This window comes from Leiobunum rupestre, chromosome 7 (genome assembly GCF_980474605.1).
Source record: "Leiobunum rupestre chromosome 7, qqLeiRupe1.1.hap1, whole genome shotgun sequence".
Lineage (NCBI taxonomy): Eukaryota > Metazoa > Arthropoda > Arachnida > Opiliones > Sclerosomatidae > Leiobunum > Leiobunum rupestre.
Window position 1 is genome coordinate 46,469,844 of NC_143390.1, and position 19,573 is coordinate 46,489,416.

At 33.2% G+C, this 19,573-nt stretch overlaps 1 protein-coding gene across 4 annotated transcripts in view; it reads right to left on the reverse strand.

Annotated features, from left to right (window-relative positions):
* Positions 1–19,573, reverse strand: part of axo (axotactin) — a 65,650-nt gene that overhangs the window by 37,088 nt on the left and 8,989 nt on the right. For 2 of the 4 annotated variants that reach the window (XM_090180626.1, XM_090180629.1), the window contains exon 1: positions 6,576–6,795. The exons of 1 other annotated variant lie outside the window; for it this stretch is intronic. The gene's annotated coding sequence lies outside the window, so the exon portion shown is untranslated. Of the gene's footprint in view, positions 1–6,575; positions 6,796–19,573 lie in introns of those variants that run through there. One more of the 4 variants, XM_090180628.1, reaches the window with a different exon arrangement.

Consider the following 19,573-nt stretch of genomic DNA (forward strand, 5'->3'; position numbering starts at 1 on the left):
TACACCTCGGGTAGTCTCCTTGTCAGTCTCATTGAAATGTTTTCCATTTGGAAATGCCATTTAGCGGCATACTTATATGGGATATTATGTTACATCTGATTATGTATCACGGATTCAGATTACAGACATTTCATTCCAAATTGTACTTTTTAAACTATTTTTTGTTGATTTATGGGATCGAATTAAAGTATAATGTTACTACTCGAAAATAAAATTTTTTGAAATTTCAGTCAAACTAGTTGTTTGGGCTTTTTATACGTAATTTTCCTTTATTATTCATGATTTGCCACGTGTTTCCATATTTTACACCAATTACCACCTACTTTAGGCCACTGACCAGAACGTTTATGAAAAATGTTACTCGTAATTCTTAAGATAAATATGTAAATATTTTTATTAAAATTTAAAATATTTGGAGCCTTGGCAATAACGCATTGTAGACAGACTTGAAAATAGGGGTAATCATTTACTCTCAAAACCAATGCTAAGACCATCCAAATACATCTTACATTAGGGGTCGAGAGTTCACCAGGACCCCCAATTTAAATGAGAAACGTTCATAGAAAATTTTAGTGTTGTAAGTCGGAAAATTTTCCGTATTTTTCCGGAAAAAATAAAAAAGTTTTCATTCCATGATTAGTAAAATATATTGATTGCAAACTTAAATAAAGTAGCATTTTAGCATAATTTTTTCGAATCTAAATGTAAAACTAACCTCTAACAATGTAACACTATTAATGTTTTGTAGTGTGTTTACTGATATTAGACATTTTATATCGATAAAAAGCTAAAAACATTAAAAACCCTTAAAAGTAATTTATATTTCAATTTTTTATTTTAACTATTTGCAGAAAAATTTCCACAATTCGGAAAATTTTCTGCAAATATTTCCACATTTTATTTTTCCGGAAAATTAACGACACTAGAAAATTGTCAAATATATTTCGATATATAAACCCAATTATTTTCATAATATAATTTTTTAATATCCAAGCCCGTTTCACTCCTACACGGGTCAAATATTCCCACGAAAGATAGACTGGGGGGGGGGAGGTCAGTAGGTTCGAAGAACCCCCAGTATAAATATAATTAGGTGTAAGTGTGTTCCCACGTGTAATATTCTCTAGTTATAATGTTTTTATTAATACATTTGTTCGGAAAAATATATGCTTTAAAATTCAAAATAAAAACGTGCGACTCGCGAGACAAAATATTGAAAGGGGTGAAATAAAAAGTAAAAGTTAGGATTTTAAAGATATAAATAAAATTCAGTGAACTATATCTCTTAACTATATTTAATTAATTTAAACCAATAACAGTTAAGCGATATCATCAACCACGTAGCAACTCAGTTGGCAATTTGTGTTGGCTAACCATATTTAGCCAACAATGTTGGCTGGTGTGAATACGCCATTACAGTCTATAGTAATCTGGTCTATTTGAGACTTATATGGATTTGGAGAGATAGGTCCCGCGAGACACCGCCCAGGAGGCCCCGCTCGAAACACACTTTCGTCAGAAAGTAGGACGACAAATAACGAGATAAGCGTACGTCATAAACGAGCGCCTACAACCTCCTCTCTCCCTCTCTCAGAAATCGGGGATTAATATAAATTACTCTCAAGTGAAAAAGGAAAAAAAATCGAGAAAGTTAAACATCTCTATATACTCTCGCTTTGAATCTCGGCCTCAAATCACGCGCATTCCTAAAGACGACTACGGCTCTCAATCATTGTTTTACGCGCTATATCAAGAATTCATTTGTATATCCTTAGGCAGAATGACTACTCCCAGACGATCTACGGGAACCATGGTCTAGTTTCGCCCCCTGTTTGAGAGGAGGGAAGGAAATTCGTGAACCACTACATTTCAATCACGTGGGGAGACGTAAATTTGAAAGGAACCAATGAGATAGTGGGCTCATTTGATTGATGTTTAAGGGGAGGATCATACTGTAAGAGAATGAGGTGGATTAGTTGAAATACTGAGAATCTCTCAACGAGTCATTCTCCCTAAGAACATTCTTAACTTAGTGGGATTTAGTTTAATATACGATATTTGACCGAGAGAGAAAAAGGTTCAACATTATAACCGTTAATATTTCTATATCGCAAACATTAATATGTTGACTTTTGTTGAGGTTGGATTAATGTTATTCACAGTACCGAACTATCCATAAGACTTCCTAGGCTGAAGCCTAGGGGCCACCTAGTGCAGAGGTCAGGCAGGGGCCCATCTATCACAAGGCGAATGGCCCATAGAATCTCGATGGCTATAGGGGCCCTGCCATGGGTTAATAAAGCACTGATTATGAGATCCTAAATTAAGACATTTCAAGAATTTTAAGTACTTTAATTCTATTAACTTCCGATAAACTCAACTAATTTAAATTAATTAATATTAATTATCTATTGAAATATATATTAACCGAAAGTATCCCTTATAAGTAAAGTATCCAGCCAGGCCATTAAAATGTAAATTTTCCGGAAAATTTAAATTCGGGAAAATATCTGAAAGTAAGAAAAAAAATTTAAACGTACATTACTTTTTTAGGGTTTTAATTCTAGACTAGTTTAGAGGTTTAGTTTTACTTTTCAATTCGACAAAATGAGGTTAAAATGCTGCGAAATTTAAATTAGCGAACAATATTAGGCCAATCATTGAATGATATGCTTTTTATTTTCTTTTTTCGGAAAAATAAAATACGGAAAATTTTCCAGAAAATATTCCGACTAACAACTCTAAAATGAAACAATTACCTTCCAATAAATAAATAATATAACTTTTACCCATGTAAAATGTAAAAATAACATTCTATAAGGACATTTACTAATTAAAAACCTTTATTTACGTTTAAGAATTTAAGAAAGATAGTAACTGATGAGTGAAAAATCAATCAAATAATAGGTAGACAGATACTTAGATCTAAGAGATATATAATATACTTCTGCTTACACACTTTCACACGCGAACGTAGACTAAAAATATATCGAGTTTAGTCACATTTACCAATATGCCTTGATGCAATTTATAAATTTGGACCTAAAAATCAGTTTGAATCCAATTCTGTTTGGATCAAATAATTTCGAATTTCATAAATCATTTTGTTCTGTTAATTTTGATCCAAGTCGAATAAAGGTTCCGGGATTTCAGAGTAGGGTAAGAAGAGTAAGGCAATGACATTTTACTCCGATTCTGTGGTGGCGAATAGTTTGAGTCGGAGTATAAACGTTTTTCCAAAATGGCTGCCTGTGGCCTTTTTAGCAGATAAATTCCGGCAAGCAGACGACAAAATCCGATTTACTCCTTTACACCTCCTTTCCAGAAGGAGTAAAAAGAGTAGCCCTAATACTCCGGAACAAGCAAATAGTTTGTGGGGCGGAGTAATTATTATCCACGGAACAGGTGAATAAAACGTTTTAGGGTAAAAAGAGTACACTTTTAGTCTAAAAATCCGTAAAATAAAAATAGTAGACGCATATCTTATTTGTTCCTGTATTGACTTTTTCGGTCAAACTATTAAAGAGATTTGCTTTCTTGCAGGATAACCGAAGACCAAACCATTTCCCTTCAACCAACAACGCAAAATCGTTTCCTCTATGACTGAACTTCGACTATATTGATACTCGGTTATTATGACCCATATCTTAATGGAAATCTATGCGAAGAAAACAATTTCAATTGCAAATGCTGTTGGGAGGGAAAGTTTTTCGGGCACGATCTCAGAGGTTGGGACCTTTTGTACAAGATATCTTTCAACGCGCTACAATGACGTTTATAATAAATCGCCTACGAGGCCAAGTTTCTAACTTGAGGTTATCCTTGTAACATCCTTATGACGGGCTGTGTCGCGTGGACAGGGAACCGGAAATTAACGTTTTCCATTTTCTAAGCAATGCGAAATTAACAATTTAAATATAATATTAAGAACGTATGATATCATATATATTATTGTAACCTTTTTCAATAAGCCATTTTACAATTAAATTTTTGAACGTTTTAAATTTTTCATATTTTTTTCAGATCAGAATTTAATAGGTTATAGATCTATAATACATTGCATGTTTTTTACCTATAGTTTTATAAGTTCTCTCAATAGTTATATTACATTCTGTTTTAAAACGGGTACAATATGGGTTAATTGGAATTAATTTTTGTTTGTTTTTAAACGCACACATTAAAATAGATTTCGCATATAATTGGGTGACAGAGAAGACTCTAAAATCATTATACAGTAGATTACTGGGATATCGATTTTTTTTCTCAAACATAGTTTTAATATTCTTCTTTGGGTTATTTCCAACGGATTTATAATAGAAGCATAGGTACCGCCCCACCCGATTGATCAGTCCATTATCGTGAAGTGAATTCTTTAGTCACTGTCGTAAAATAATGTTTCACGTTTTTAACAGTCGGTGCTTAGTTGTAGCATCGTAAGCATACGTCATACGACATGACATATATTACGTCACAGATCACGAGGTAAAACACCCGAAGATCGCGCTATGCAAATAATCACATGAGCTCGTTACATGGCAACAAAACAGGACACACCCGAAGCTACGAATGGAAGGGAGTGGGAAACTTCAATTCGAAGAGGGTTTATTATAAACTTCTGATAAAAATGAGAGAAGAAAGCCCATTATAGAAATGAATGCGAGATTCGCAAAGCGCGGCAAATGACTGTAAGTAACACCTGACGGGAATATTTTTCGTATATAAATGAGCTAATAGATCTTAAAAGAAATTGATTTGAAAATCTTCATCGGTTCATTGTGTAAATTGGCGCGTGCTTGCTCGGAAGGGATAATCTTATTGGCTAAGACAAATGCGGATAAATATTGCTAAGCCCACGTGATTCTATTTTATTATCAGAATAAATAATTACACGTGCGACGAAAAAATGGCCGATATCATCGAGATTCACGCGTTTTTAATTTAAAAACCCTTCCTTTTGACGGTTTTTATTTTGGAGCGAATAATTTCTTTTGGCGTCTATTAAGGTAATTTACTATAACCTAGGGCGAAACCACGGGGAGGGTACGGAGATATCCCCCCAACTTTTACTATAGAGTTTGACCAATATGAATAGGCGATAGTATAAATTGTTATGGTCTTAGCTAACTTGTTGGCCGTGGTCAAAACATAGGGGCTGTTTAACTAAGCCTAGATTTAAAACGTGTTCTAGTCTTAGGCCTTTATTCATTTTACAATTTTTTAGTCAGAGACTTTACTATCACAATAGTAATACTAATGTTCGAGTCGTCATTAAATTAAGTTTAACAAATTAATCTTCTATTTAATTTTTTACAATTTTATAGTCACAATTATCACAATATTAATACTAATGCCCGAGTCGTCGTTAAAATAAGTTTAACAAATTAATCTTTTATTTCTATTAAAAAAGTATAAATATTTAAAAACATAACTTACCACAAAATTTTAAGTATGACTTTCTTTAAAAGTTAAACTTTGAAAGATTTATTTAATGAAACTGGAAGTCACTGTTCAACGATAAACTTTAAAGCCATTTTATAACCACGAGACTATTTTTAAAGGCTTCTACCGATTGATGACGCTCAAATGTTTCCCGAAAGAAATTTTACCCAGTATACCTTGCAATTTATGCTATCGCCTATTGTGTTTTTTAGAACCATTTCCTTAGGCTCGAATTGGTCAAAAACCTAATTTCGTCCCCCACACCAAAAAAAAACCAGACTACTTGGTAACGCTACTAACCAGTATCTCTAATTAAGTGTATAATACTATTAAACTCGTATTATAAAATGAAAAAAATTAAATTAATAACACTGTAGAGGTTAACGGTAATAGTAAGTGTAGGGAGCTGTTGGCTCGCTTTTCACCACCCTCCTACGCATTGTAACCCGGCCACCTGAATTAAAGGCAATAAAAGACTTGGGCCTACGGTGGTGCCTTGGGTATTAGCCTAGCTAATTATGATTATTATTATACATCATAGCCTCGCGTTAACAGTAATCCATACTTCACGAATGCGACAGAAATTTTTAAAATTTTACTGTATTTTTAGCACGAAGACTAAAAAAATCATTACATATATTCAATAATTTGAATATCAAGAATTTAGATATCCATTTTTGTCTAGTATTTTGTATTATGAAATGTGAACGGAAAATCCAGCAGTTTATGATAATAATCAGCTAGGCTAATACCCAAGGCACCACCTTAAGTCCAAGTCATCTAGCGACTTATAATTCCTTTTTAATTAGGTGGGACCTGAATTAAAGGCAATAAAAGTCGCTAGCACCAAAGACGAATTATGAACAAACCGTGAAAAATTAAACCGTTTTATTTTATATGTACAGGTACAGTTTGCTTATTCAAAAAACAAATAAATTAAAGAAAGGAACTTTCTAAGGTAACCGTGAAACCAGCAATATATTTTTTTGTCGAGACATTATAAATATAGCAACCCGTTTCGGTTGGCTGAACTCGCTATACCAGTACCTGATAATTCTAATCGCCTAAAACCGTTATGAAAAAGTTTCAAAATAATCAGGTGATAATCGAAGCGTTAATAGAGCGTTAATAATTACCTAATTGTGGAATTATATTGTTAATCCATTGATGTTAAAAAGCGCACAGACCGCGCGTCCAATTTTTATTTGCTTTTTTGGTATAATTACACGCAACTATAGAAAAAGTTGGGGGAATAATAACGTTTTCGAATTGTCTCACAGACGACGGTTATGTCGGGCGCGACTGTTTTCGCGATACGCGTTTTTCTTATCTGAGCAATAAGCTTCTCGAGACTGGCGAGCAACAAGTACGCTGCTAAGTCGGACTTTGCACCCGGCAGTTCATATTCTTTGGAAAATTCTCGCCTCTCAACCGCCTGTGTGCGCCAGAGAGAGAGAGAGAGAACGTTATGGTGTCGGCTAGAAATCTCACTGATTCAAATCCTTCGCTGGCTGCCGGAACCGCGATATTGTACGCTACTTAACAGACACTAAAGAAGATGATTTGTAACACCGAATGGAAACGCGAGGAATGAGATTGGGAATTCCGTACAGGCGCCTTTTTTTATTTCACGATGCTCACATTAAGAACGTTTTTATTTATTCTTAGGGAGAATTACTAACAATTGTAATTTGAGGAGATTTTCAGAGTTGATCCCAATTCCCTCAGTAAAAATCAAACATGGTGGAAAATACGTGAACTGACACACTTACATGGAATGTCATTTTTATATATACTGTTGTTTTACTTATTATAATATCAATAAATGCATTGCAAAGCAATGTAATGTACCTGAATGTAATGCAATGCAATGTAATGTACTGGAATGTAGGGCAATGCAACCCAATGCAATGTACTGGATTGCAATACAATGTAATGTAATGTACTGGAATGAAATACAATGCAATGCAATGTAATCTACTGGAATGTAATGCAATGCAATGCAATATAATGTACTGGAATTTAATGCAATGCAATGTAATATACTGGAATACAATGCAATGCAATGTACTGGAATACAATGCAATTTAATGTACTATTATGTAATGAAATGTAATGTAATGTAATGCAATGTAATGTAATGCAATGTAATGTAATGTAATGTAATGTACTGGAATACAATGCAATGTAATGGAATACAATGCAATGTACTTGAATACAATGCAATGTAATGGAATACAATGCAATGTAATGGAATACAATGCAATGTAATGGAATACAATGCAATGTAATGGAATACAATGCAATGTAATGGAATACAATGCAATGTAATGGAATACAATGCAATGTAATGTACTGGAATACAATACAATGTAATGTACTGGAATACAATGCAATGTAATGGAATACAATGCAATGTAATGTACTGGAATACAATGCAATGTAATGGAATACAATGCAATGTAATGTACTGGAATACAATGCAATGTAATGCACTGTAATAAAATGCAATGTAATGTAATGTAATGTAAGGCAATGTACTGTAATGTAATGCAATGTAATGTACTGTAATGTAATGCAATGCAAATCAATGTAATGTAATGTACTGTAATGTAATGTAATGCAAATCAATGTAATGTAATGTACTGTAATGTAATGCAATGCAAATCAATGTAATGTAATGCAATGCAATGTAAATCAAATCAATGTAATGTAATGCAATGCAATGCAAAGCAATGTAATGTAATGTACTGTAATGTAATTTAATAAAATTATACAACATAACATTATCAAAAATGTATTTAATTCTACTTGGGGACAATGACTGTTGAGACGATTTTTAGCACATTCTTGGTGATATCAATGCGATCGAAACATGAAATCCCTTTGTTCTCCTCGTGTACCCTGCTTTACCACACAATAGGTAAAATCGATGAAATTGCATGTTTCAAACATTTCTATAATTCAAATGTTTTTGGGTGTTATTAGATAATTATTGGACTACTGAGCGAGGTTTTTAATGGGTTTGTTCGTGACCAGGCTCGTGCCGAGTTGGGGGCAGGAGGGGTTAAATCCCTAGGGTTTGGCGGAAAAGGGCCCATTAGCGTGCTTTTAAGGGACCGTCACTTTGCTCTTCACCAGCACTTCCCTCTTGGGAACTTTCAACTAGAAGGCACGCGACGACATAATTGGTCCCGGGGCCCGAAATTACTCTGCCCGGGCCTGGTCTTGAGGCGATAATTAATTCAAGATTTCTCCAAAAATGCAATCCTACAACATAAGTTTTGAAAACAGTTAATAAAAACATTTATAATATAATAATATAAATTCAGAGTGCCCTATATTTATATTAGTTTAACTGATATCGGCAGATCTCCGAGTAAAGCCAGAGTTCCTACCAGGTACTGATGAGCCCCAAAAGGGCGAAACCGGTCTACTGTTGGAATCTGTGGCTTAAATTTTGACTTTTGACATTTATAATTATTTATTAAATATTTTGTTTTGTACAAAATATAAGCTTTTTTAAATTTTCTAATACCATAACTGTATAATACATTTACATAAGTGTGACACTTCCTATTCTTAGCATGCAAAGGTTTTACTGAGAGCTATTCACAAAACAGACTGCATTACGGGCTTCGTCGTCGTTTTGCGTACGCTTGCTAACGCGTCACACGTAGCCTTTGACAATTCCTCGCTAGGGGGAGATTTTCTTCTGGCGATGACGTCACTGCGTTACTAGCTCTGAGTAAAATATTACCCAAAGTGACAAACATATGCTAATACGTTTCTTCGTCGATTGGCCAAGATCAAAGTGTAGTTTCTGTTCTAGTCCAGTAGTGATTAAACATTAGCAGCTTCCTTTAAAAATAGTAATTATGTCAATGGGTTAAACCAGGCATTTCAGTGGCGCTGGAAGGTCTTAAATTATCCTCAGCCAAGGTCCAAGAGATAGAATGTAAACGTTAATTTAACAATGAGTACGTTAACTTACAAAGAACCTACAGCTAATATACCAGCGAGTCCATAGATACGACTGCCTAGCTCCGAGTACTTTCCTCCTCGCTGCAGTTCAAAGTGGGTAATTTAAGATTAAAATATTTCGCACGATGGGTTTTTAACAGTAGCTTCCTTCTAAAAATGAGCGGTTCCGGTAATGGCCTTGAAGACACCCCCGTCCCTCACCATTACCGTACAGTGTTGAAATCTTCTCTCAGAATTAAGACACATATATAAACATTGAGGGTCTTTATTTAAATTCACGATTGATTTCTTTATTTTATTGTTTGTGACATAAATATTCACCAATATTTGCAATTTTGTAAAACATTGCTTGGTGCTTTGGTTAGTAATAAATTAAAAAGAATAATGTAATACCAATATTGACAAAATAATATTATAATAGCGATAAATTAAAAATTCGACAGGTACTTCATGGTATTAAAATAAAATTATTTTAACTGACTTAATTTGATTTTTATTTATTTTAAATAAACTGAGTTAATAACATTAAACATCAGTCGTATTTTAAGGTTACCTCTTTTTTACTTTTTAATTTCCGGATATTCAAATAAAATTATTTTAACTGACTTAATTTTATTTTTATTTATTTTAAATAAACTGAGATAATAACATTAAACATCAGTCGTATTTTAAGGTTACCTCTTTTTTACTTTTTAATTTCATGATATTAAAAATAATTATTTAATTTTATTTTTATTTATTTTAAATAAACTTAGATAATACCATTAAGTAACTGTCGTATTTTATGTTTATATTTATTTTACTTTTTAATTTCACTCATGGTAAAAATTGTTAATTTTTATGAAAATAAAAAATATAATTTTCGACAAGACGTTTTTCATGCAAGTATTCATTTTTATTCGCAATTTTTTTTAACATGGGATATCATCTTTAGATATGTTACTGCTTTGTCGAGTACACCTCTCTTTCTAGTACAAAGTTCAGGTAACCTTCATGAACATTGTATATTTGTACGACAAAATACCAAGACGTTTACTTAACAACGAGAGAGTTATCAAGATGTCTTCAATTCGATTGGGAATTCTTAGGGTTTAGACCCATTTAACAAGCAAACAATTTCGTTTTAAAATGGTTCTATGCATTTATATAAAAAAGATAAAGTAATTTTTAATTCTTTTATTTTTGGGAGGATTTCCAGCGAGGCGGCCATGTGTGCAGACATTTTTTTTCTAACTAAACACTTCCTAATGAACTCACCAGATTGCGCGATAACTTCAAAGCGTACGACTATTAAAAAAACGAATATCGTATTGCGTAAGAGGCTGAGCTAAACAACTCCTTATCAGGAACGAAATATTTTAATTAAATTTAGTTCCTATTTCTGGAGTCAAACATAATTTAGTGGACGCTATAAACAAAATGATAAAATAATTTAAATAATATAATTTCGAACTCCTTACACAATAAAATTAAAACCCTCGAAATTATTGCGTACATAAAAATAATAATATTTTATAGTTAAAGGTCTAGGTTTTCTTCTGCCTGCCCCCCTTTAAATTAGGCCAACATGTTCAGCGGTTGGCCTACCACCAGGGTATTTGTGCTCCACTAAGTTAATTTAAAGGGGGACAGGCAGAAAAAAACCTAGGCCTTTAAGAAAGTTTTACTCGTGCAATAATTTCGTGGTTTTTATATTAATTTTAATTGATTTAATAAATAAATTATTTTCACTAAAAATGATTTTGTTAACTTTTGGGTGAATTGAAATCATTATTAGAAATATTTACAGCATTTTAATGGAGCTTACGTACAAGGTCTTTAAAAATTTTCAAAGAATCTTTAGGGACTTTCTGCTCATGGCCTTTGAGTATTCTGAAGAAAAACTATCAACGTAAGTTCTTTTAAAGGGTATCAATAGATAATACCCAGTTATTATTAATGCGATTATAAAACAAAGAAAGGGCAAAATATATATATAAACTATTGATTTGAGCCAAGGCTTAAAACTATCATTCACACGAGCATTAGGGTCTTGCACTTTCGGCTACCAAAGGTATGGTTGTTTTGCGCCATTTTGATCATGGGTATTTTGCAACTATATTTTCATAAAAAATACCATTTTCTTCTTTAATTTGGTAATTTCTTAATAGCAGGCCAAAAGGTCGATTTGTGGTACTTAGGTAAGGTAACATACGTTAAGACATTATATTTCTAAATATAGCCATACTATTAACGGAATATTTACACAATCAATGACATATTGTTGTTACAATGTATGCAATGATTTGTTTAAAAATTTAACCGATAAATAATAACTCATATTTAAATATTTAAAAATTAGTCAAACCTTCGCCCCAATGCATCCATACTCCAAACAATACAGCGAAAATCTGTAGAAGGACTGTATGAATAAGGGTCGATTTATACCAAATCACCATCTTTAATAACTGCTAGTTGTTATAAACACAAACTAACAAGGAGAGTACCCGAGGTGTTTATTGTTCAAAGTCGGGGGTAATGTAGACCTATATGAGATATGAAATTTCCCAAAAGGAGACGTTGCACTACCCATTCGATTTGCTATGGCAACCGAAAATGTTTTTTGATCACATAAAACCAAAAAATCTACATTCAAAAAAGCATGGGATTTTCTCGGTTTCACAGGATTCTACGAAATTTTTTAAAAAATTTGAAAATCACGCAATGGTTAATTTGGACCACATTTAGGTAACCGTAAATTTCATCAAGTTAGGGTAAATTGGAACATTTTTGGGATAAAATTGTAACCATTTTTGGGTAAAACAAGGAAAAAAATCTTATTTTTGTTTTAAGTGGTCAAAACCATTTTCGGTTGCCATGGCAAATCGAATGGGTAGTGCAGCGTCTCCTTTTGGGAAATTTCATATCTCATATAGGTCTACATTACGCCCGACTTTGAACAAAATCGGCAATAAACCCCTCGGGCACTCTCCTTGTAAGTTCGACAAAGCTCTTAGAAAATATATTTACAGCTAGTGCTTATATTAAAGATAATTTTAAAACCAAATCAAAAGGTTGAAATCGTATTCGACTATAGCCGTATAACTAAAAATAGAAGAAAGCGGATTTGAAACGAGCAAGCGGTAGTTTAGATAGTACGTATCTCCATTGTTGCATTGACACTTTACCGAGAGAGTCGTATTAACTAAGACAATCCTTAAATAAGCTGATGGTGCAGTCAAGGGCGGGATTGCGACAGATAACAACGATGCACCCTTAGTGGTACAACCAAGTGATGACACTCAATAAATAATAAAAAATAGGTCCGTATAAAAATGTAACGAGCGTCGATTTAAATTGTTCGCACACACCGAGTTCTGGAGTCTTGTAACGGTACTAGACGCTCTGACGTCATTAACAAAAACAAAAAGTGGGCTAATGCGACCACAATCAAAGGGGGAGTGGGGAGGGGGGCGCACTGGGCGTCGGGATGATTGTCGGCGAATGTGAAAAACAAAAATGATGGAAAGCTAGTTATAGTTTTAACTCGTCGATGGCTGATTCAAGAAGGAATCAATTTGAAAACCAAACTACATCTGCTTATCTGCGATAGAATGTAGCCAGAATGTATTCAAGTTAAGATAGAGCCCCCACTCAAATCTTCAATTTTTTTATAGGAAAAATAGGATTGTATTTCTAAAAATATGGGACTTTATAGGTCTATTATTTCTAAATTATAGGATTTTATAAGACTATATATGCTATTTCATTTACTAACTTTATGCATTTAAAAACAAAATCTTTATTTAGTGAAATAAATTTTGGATTTTCACCATTTAATCACAAAAATATACTAGTAGCTAACCATGTTAACAATAACAAAAGTATAGACTAGAATTTATCCTATAGCTAAATCTATATTTAGTGAAATAAATCTTTGATTTTCACTTAAGAAATAGAAACTATTAAACCATTTTATCACTAGCATATACTAGTAAGCTAACCATGTCAACAATAACAAAAGTATAGGCTAGAATGACTTTGTATAGGAATTTATCATTTAGATAAATCTGGCAATTTAACTGAGTGGCGGGATTTGAAATGGGCAAAATATCAAATTTATAGGATTTTATAGGACTATATATGCTATTTCATTTACTAACTTTATGTATTTAAAAACCAAATCTATATTTAGTGAAATAAATTTTTGATTTACACTTAAAAAATAGAAACTATTTAACCATTTTATCACCAAAATATACTAGTAGCTACCCATGTTAACAATAACAAAAGTATAGACTAGAACGACTTTGTATAGGAATTAATCCTATAGCTAGATCTAGAGGTCGGCGGAACAAATAAATTAACCGCAAAAATTTCAATTAATCATTAAAATTAGTATTATTTGATTTATACGAATAAATTATACGATTAAACAACGATTTAACATGCAAAATTAATCATTTTTTTCGAATATTTCTGAATAATTCTCGGTTATGGATAAATATAAACAATCGTAGAATTTCTTATTCAAACGCCGACCTCTAGCTAGATCTAGCAATTTAACTGAGTGGCGAGTTTTGAAATGGGCAAAACATAAATTTTATAGGATTTTATAGGACTTATTGGGGATTTGGTTAAAAATATAGGATGTTATAGGACATTTTTGAACATTCTAGAATTAGAAAATATCAAATCACGGGTGAGGGGTAAAATAACCTTTGCAAAAATCTGGGAAGTTTGGCAACTTCTTTACAGCCATTGGAAAAAAATTGCAAATTAGGTTACATTTCCTATAATCATTGTTAAAATCCGGAAATTTTCTGAATTTTTCTGTAACCACTGGAAAAACCCTGGAAATTTTGTAAAATTTTCTATAACGATTGGATAAACCCGGAATTTTTGTAAATATTTCTATAACCATTTTAAAAACGCTGAAATTTTGTTAATTATTCTATTACCATAAGAAAACACCTGGAAATTTCAAGGTCTTTTCTAAATTTGGTTAATTTTTCTATAACCATTTCGAGAACCCCGGAAATTTGGTTTTCTAAAAGGAATATTTACTTTACAATAGAAAACCTAAGACTTTCTATAGATATCTGTAAGATTTCATAGAAATTCTATAGAATAGTTTTGCAATTGGTGGATGATGAAAATTTTCAGGGAAAGAATTACTTAGTTCATAAATTAAATAATGGAACGCTTATCTGAAACCAGAAAATAAGTAGTTCTAAGAATTTTTATCTAGTAGGCTTCCTTAAAAATAATAAATCTTATTCGTTTAAATATTGAAACTAATAGGGTTCTAAAAATATTTAAATAAACCTTATTGTTTTGACAGGGTTATTTTTAAACAGCATTTCTCTAGTAATAACATAATTTTCAAGAAAATGTGGCCAGTTTATAAGGAAAGGTGTGGCGCTTTTGGAAAATCAAGATAGGCTTTAGCCTACCCTAGCCCGCAATTAGCGCCGCAACTGCAAATAATAAGCTTTGATAAAATCGTAAAATCCTTTATCTTAAACAAGTTGAGAAAAGGAGAAAATGCAACCCTCGTCCATGTCTGGTTTAAACTAGATTCTTAAGGCTTCGTAACAGCTTCGCCGATAAAAAGAAATATTCGATAAAGTTAAAACCACTAATAAAAATGTCTGCATCTTTCGGCTGACTTTACAGCACTCATCTTTTGTTGATAAAACATTATTATATTGCAGTCTTTATCGCGTTCATTTGTTATCGGAGACGGTGATGGGTGCGATCCTCTCATTTTTAATGTTTTTTGTCATTTTTTGTGAATTTGAGCGGTAATATCATTTTAATTAAAGAATGGCTGAAAAAGAACGAAAAGAGAGGAGCGCCAATTTTACCACTCAAAAGGAAAAGAAAAGAAAAGCGAGGAGCACAAATTTTACCACTCAAAAAAGAAAATAAAAGAAAAGAAAAGTGAGGAGTGGAAATTTTACCACTCAAAAAGAAAAGAAAAGCGAGGAGCACAAATTTTACCACTCAAAAAGAAAATAAAAGAAAAGCGAGGAGCACAAATTTTACCACTCAAAAAGAAAAGAAAAAAAAGCGAGGAGCGCAAATTTTACCACTCAAAAAGGAAAGAAAAGAAAAGCGAGGAGCACAAATTTTACCACTCAAAAAGAAAAGAAAAGCGAGGAGCGCATATTTTACCACTCAAAAAGAAAAGAAAAGAAAAAAAAAGCGAGGAGCTCAAATTTTACCACTCAAAAAGAAAAGAAAAGCGAGGAGCGCATATTTTACCACTCAAAAAGAAAAGAAAAGAAAAGAAAAGAAAAGCGAGGAGCTCAAATTTTACCACCCAAAAAGAAAAGAAAATCGAGGAGCGCATATTTTACCACTCAAAAAGAAAAGAAAAGAAAAGAAAAGCGAGGAGCTCAAATTTTACCACCCAAAAAGAAAAGAAAATCGAGGAGCGCAAATTTTACCACCCAAAAAGAAAAGAAAAGCGAGGAGCTCAAATTTTACCACCCAAAAAGAAAAGAAAAGCGAGGAGCGCATATTTTACCACTCAAAAAGAAAAGAAAAGAAAAGAAAAGCGAGGAGCTCAAATTTTACCACCCAAAAAGAAAAGAAAATCGAGGAGCGCAAATTTTACCACTCAAAAAGAAAAGAAAAGCGAGGAGTGGAAATTTTACCACTCAAAAAGGAAAGAAAAGAAAAGCGAGGAGCACAAATTTTACCACTCAAAAAGAAAAGAAAAGCGAGGAGCGCATATTTTACCACTCAAAAAGAAAAGAAAAGAAAAGAAAAGCGAGGAGCTCAAATTTTACCACCCAAAAAGAAAAGAAAATCGAGGAGCGCAAATTTTACCACTCAAAAAGAAAAGAAAAGCGAGGAGTGGAAATTTTACCACTCAAAAAGAAAAGAAAAGAAAAGAAAAGCGAGGAGCTCAAATTTTACCACCCAAAAAGAAAAGAAAATCGAGGAGCGCAAATTTTACCACCCAAAAAGAAAAGAAAAGCGAGGAGCTCAAATTTTACCACCCAAAAAGAAAAGAAAAGCGAGGAGCGCATATTTTACCACTCAAAAAGAAAAGAAAAGAAAAGAAAAGCGAGGAGCTCAAATTTTACCACCCAAAAAGAAAAGAAAAAAAAGCGAGGAGCTCAAATTTTACCACTCAAAAAGAAAAGAAAAAAAAGCGAGGAGCGCAAATTTTACCACTCAAAAAGGAAAGAAAAGAAAAGCGAGGAGCACAAATTTTACCACCCAAAAAGAAAAGAAAATCGAGGAGCGCATATTTTACCACTCAAAAAGAAAAGAAAAGAAAAGAAAAGCGAGGAGCTCAAATTTTACCACCCAAAAAGAAAAGAAAATCGAGGAGCGCAAATTTTACCACCCAAAAAGAAAAGAAAAGCGAGGAGCTCAAATTTTACCACCCAAAAAGAAAAGAAAAGCGAGGAGCGCATATTTTACCACTCAAAAAGAAAAGAAAAGAAAAGAAAAGCGAGGAGCTCAAATTTTACCACCCAAAAAGAAAAGAAAATCGAGGAGCGCAAATTTTACCACTCAAAAAGAAAAGAAAAGCGAGGAGTGGAAATTTTACCACTCAAAAAGGAAAGAAAAGAAAAGCGAGGAGCACAAATTTTACCACTCAAAAAGAAAAGAAAAGCGAGGAGCGCATATTTTACCACTCAAAAAGAAAAGAAAAGAAAAGAAAAGCGAGGAGCTCAAATTTTACCACCCAAAAAGAAAAGAAAATCGAGGAGCGCAAATTTTACCACTCAAAAAGAAAAGAAAAGCGAGGAGTGGAAATTTTACCACTCAAAAAGAAAAGAAAAGAAAAGAAAAGCGAGGAGCTCAAATTTTACCACCCAAAAAGAAAAGAAAATCGAGGAGCGCAAATTTTACCACCCAAAAAGAAAAGAAAAGCGAGGAGCTCAAATTTTACCACCCAAAAAGAAAAGAAAAGCGAGGAGCGCATATTTTACCACTCAAAAAGAAAAGAAAAGAAAAGAAAAGCGAGGAGCTCAAATTTTACCACCCAAAAAGAAAAGAAAATCGAGGAGCGCAAATTTTACCACCCAAAAAGAAAAGAAAAGAAAAGAAAAGCGAGGAGCTCAAATTTTACCACCCAAAAAGAAAAGAAAAGCGAGGAGTGGAAATTTTACCACTCAAAAAGAAAAGAAAAGAAAAGAAAAGCGAGGAGCTCAAATTTTACCACCCAAAAAGAAAAGAAAATCGAGGAGCGCAAATTTTACCACCCAAAAAGAAAAGAAAAGCGAGGAGCTCAAATTTTACCACCCAAAAAGAAAAGAAAAGCGAGGAGCGCATATTTTACCACTCAAAAAGAAAAGAAAAGAAAAGAAAAGCGAGGAGCTCAAATTTTACCACCCAAAAAGAAAAGAAAATCGAGGAGCGCAAATTTTACCACTCAAAAAGAAAAGAAAAGCGAGGAGTGGAAATTTTACCACTCAAAAAGAAAAGAAAAGAAAAGAAAAGCGAGGAGCTCAAATTTTACCACCCAAAAAGAAAAGAAAATCGAGGAGCGCAAATTTTACCACCCAAAAAGAAAAGAAAAGCGAGGAGCTCAAATTTTACCACCCAAAAAGAAAAGAAAAGCGAGGAGCGCATATTTTACCACTCAAAAAGAAAAGAAAAGAAAAGAAAAGCGAGGAGCTCAAATTTTACCACCCAAAAAGAAAAGAAAATCGAGGAGCGCAAATTTTACCACTCAAAAAGAAAAGAAAAGCGAGGAGTGGAAATTTTACCACTCAAAAAGGAAAGAAAAGAAAAGCGAGGAGCACAAATTTTACCACTCAAAAAGAAAAGAAAAGCGAGGAGCGCATATTTTACCACTCAAAAAGAAAAGAAAAGAAAAGAAAAGCGAGGAGCTCAAATTTTACCACCCAAAAAGAAAAGAAAATCGAGGAGCGCAAATTTTACCACTCAAAAAGAAAAGAAAAGCGAGGAGTGGAAATTTTACCACTCAAAAAGAAAAGAAAAGAAAAGAAAAGCGAGGAGCTCAAATTTTACCACCCAAAAAGAAAAGAAAATCGAGGAGCGCAAATTTTACCACCCAAAAAGAAAAGAAAATCGAGGAGCGCAAATTTTACCACTCAAAAAGAAAAGAAAAGCGAGGAGCGCAAATTTTACCACTCAAAAAGGAAAGAAAAGAAAAGCGAGGAGCACAAATTTTACCACTCAAAAAGAAAAGAAAAGCGAGGAGCGCATATTTTACCACTCAAAAAGAAAAGAAAAGAAAAGAAAAGCGAGGAGCTCAAATTTTACCACCCAAAAAGAAAAGAAAATCGAGGAGCGCAAATTTTACCACTCAAAAAGAAAAGAAAAGCGAGGAGTGGAAATTTTACCACTCAAAAAGAAAAGAAAAGAAAAGAAAAGCGAGGAGCTCAAATTTTACCACCCAAAAAGAAAAGAAAATCGAGGAGCGCAAATTTTACCACCCAAAAAGAAAAGAAAATCGAGGAGCGCAAATTTTACCACTCAAAAAGAAAAGAAAAGCGAGGAGCGCAAATTTTACCACTCAAAAAGGAAAGAAAAGAAAAGCGAGGAGCACAAATTTTACCACTCAAAAAGAAAAGAAAAGCGAGGAGCGCATATTTTACCACTCAAAAAGAAAAGAAAAGAAAAGAAAAGCGAGGAGCTCAAATTTTACCACCCAAAAAGAAAAGAAAATCGAGGAGCGCAAATTTTACCACTCAAAAAGAAAAGAAAAGCGAGGAGTGGAAATTTTACCACTCAAAAAGAAAAGAAAAGAAAAGAAAAGCGAGGAGCTCAAATTTTACCACCCAAAAAGAAAAGAAAATCGAGGAGCGCAAATTTTACCACTCAAAAAGAAAAGAAAAGCGAGGAGTGGAAATTTTACCACTCAAAAAGAAAAGAAAAGCGAGGAGCGCAAATTTTACCACACAAAAAGAAAAGAAAAGCGAGGAGTGGAAATTTTACCACTCAAAAAGAAAAGAAAAGCGAGGAGTGGAAATTTTACCACTCAAAAAGAAAAGAAAAGAAAAGCGAGGAGCTCAAATTTTACCACTCAAAAAGAAAAGAAAAGCGAGGAGCGCATATTTTACCACTCAAAAAGAAAAGAAAAGAAAAGAAAAGCGAGGAGCTCAAATTTTACCACACAAAAAGAAAAGAAAAGCGAGGAGTGGAAATTTTACCACTCAAAAAGGAAAGAAAAGTG